Below are 2,720 nucleotides of genomic sequence, written 5' to 3'. Positions count from 1 at the left end.
AACTCTTGAATAGGATTATTGCCTACTGTTGTGCTATAGTAGTCAACTCTCATTATTACAAAAATGAACTCTCAATTGTACAAACAAAATGTATTTGATCAACTGATAAGATACATTCTGAGGTTTTTCCTCTTGAAATGAACCAATACATGTCCTCATCGAACATATTTGCTTTCTCAGGAATAAGAACACGGCTGGGTCTAAGTTCTTTGAAAATAGCTTCTTTAATGGCGGTCACCTTAGAACATCTTGACAGGTGATAACTTTGTGTCAGTCCTTTTGTTGTAAGAAAAAGGAAAGAAAAAAAGATGATGTAATCAGCGAAAATATGGTATGAGCTCTGATTTAGTCTTGAAAATAGTTTAAAATTAAATCCTTTCCCAAATGACAGTCATACAATTGGAAAAGTACAAAATTGTCACAACATTTGTCATTCAATTTTTATACAGTATATGTAGTCTGTAGAACAAATGTTACTGTAATTGTAATCTTTGTCAGAGTTATGTTGATATCTGATCATATAAAATATAGATAATATTTGGGGTTTCACCATAATAAACTGGTCCATCCATGTTCACTATGCGGCTTTGAACTTACCTTTTAACAGGTCAAGTGGAACAAAAATGGCACATCAACATACTATACTTAGCCACATATCTGCTTCTCTCTGTTGGAAAACTGCATTGTCAACCAAGCAGCAAAGTTTCTATCATAGGCTACACACAAAGGAAAACAAAACAAAGGAAAACCCTACAAAAATAAAAAAGGTTTCTCAAGCTCACCAAAATGTGGTACAGCATAATAAGGACGATTCACAACCAAATAGACTTTGAATTGGCAGAAGTAAATGAAAGAAGACACTGCTCTTTCAATTCATGTTACCCCAACAAATAATTCCCCTAAAAGTATTCAGACCCTTCGACTTTTTTCACATATTTGTACATTACAGCCGGATTCTAAAATTGATTAAATAGTTAGTTCACCTCATCAACCTACACACAATACCCCATAATGACAAATCAAAAACAGGTTTATAGAATTCCTCTCAAGCTCTGTCAGGTTGGATGGGGAGCATTGCTGCAGTTTTTTTCAGGTCTCTCCAGAGACGTTAAATCAGGTTTAAGTCCGGGCTCTCGCTGGGCCACTCAAGAACATTCAGAGACTTGACCCAAAACCACTCCTGCATTGTCTTGGCTGTTGCATTGTCCTTTTGGAAGATGAACCTTCGCCCCAGTCTGAGGTCCTGAGCGCTCTGGAGCAGGTATTCATCAAGTGCCATTTACTGAGGAGTGGCTTCCGTTTAGCCACTCTACCATAAAAGGCCTGATTGGTGGAATGCTGCAGAGATGGTTGTCCTTCTGGAAGGTTCTCGCATCTCCACAGAGGAACTCTGGAGCTGTATTAGAGGGACCAGTGGGTTCTTGGTCACCTCCCTGACAAAGGCCCTTCTCCCCCGATTGCTCAGTTTGGCCAGGCGACCAAACTTCTTCCATTTAAGATTGATGGAGGCCATTGTGTTCTTGGGGACCTTCAGTGCTACAAAAATGTTTTGGTACCCTTCCCTAGATGGGCACCTCAACACAATCCTGTCTCTGAGCTCTCATGGCGTGGTTTTTGCTTTGACATGCACTGTCAACTGTGGGACTTATATAGACAGGTGTGTGCCTTTCCAAATCATGTCCAATCAATTTAAATGACCACAGGTAGTCTCCAATAAAGTTGTAGAAACATCTCAAGGATGATCAATGGAAACAGGATGCATCTGAGCTCAATTTCGAGTCTCACAGCAAAGGGTCTGAATACTTATGTAAATAAGGTGTCTGTTTTTTTTATTTGATAAATTCACAAAAAAAAATGTTAAACCTGTTTTTGATTTGTTATTATGGGGTATTGTGTGTAGATTGCTGAGGATTAAAAAAAATCAATTTTAGAATAAGGCTTTAACGTAACAAAATGTGGAAAAAGTCAAGGGGTCTGAATACCTTCTGAAAGGAACTGTATACCATTATTATACCATTACTATCAGCCAAATCTGATTATCATTTTCACACATACTAGGTGCTGCCATTATGATTGATAAAACAATGGTTTATATATGTAAAGTTAGCAGACATGAGTGCAAACAAGTGAAAATAAAGTGGTGACCTTTAAAACATCTGTTCTTTAAAATGTATTTGAAGTTTGTCTATTCACAGTTTGCACAATTCTCAAAACAATAAAAACATGACACAAACACTATTAGAACATATATTGTACATATATACAGTTGAAGTTGGAAGATTACATACACCTTAGCCAAATACATTTAAACTCAGTTTTTCACAATTCCTGATATTTAATTCTAGTAAAAATTCCCTGTTTTAGGTCAGTTAGGTTCACCACTTCATCTTAAGAACGTGAAATGTCAGAATAATAATAGAGAGAATGATTTACTTCAGTTTTAATTTCTTTCATCACATTCCCAGTGGGTCAGACGTTTACATACACTCAATTAGTAGTTGGTAGCATTGCCATTCAATTGTTTAACTTGGGTCAAATGTGTCAGGGAGCCTTCCACAAGCTTCCCACAATAAGTTGGGTGAATTTTGGCCCATTCCTCCTGACAGAGCTGGTGTAACTGAGTCAGGTTTGTAGGCATCCTTGCTCACACATGCTTTTTCAGTTGTCAGCAAATGTTCTATATGATTGAGGTCAGGGCTTTGTGATGGACACTACCTAGA

Source organism: Oncorhynchus gorbuscha, linkage group LG09 (genome assembly GCF_021184085.1).
Source record: "Oncorhynchus gorbuscha isolate QuinsamMale2020 ecotype Even-year linkage group LG09, OgorEven_v1.0, whole genome shotgun sequence".
In the NCBI taxonomy this organism is placed as follows: Eukaryota; Metazoa; Chordata; class Actinopteri; order Salmoniformes; family Salmonidae; genus Oncorhynchus; species Oncorhynchus gorbuscha.
The sequence above is the reverse complement of the archived record's forward strand: the minus strand, read 5'-3'. Positions refer to the sequence as shown.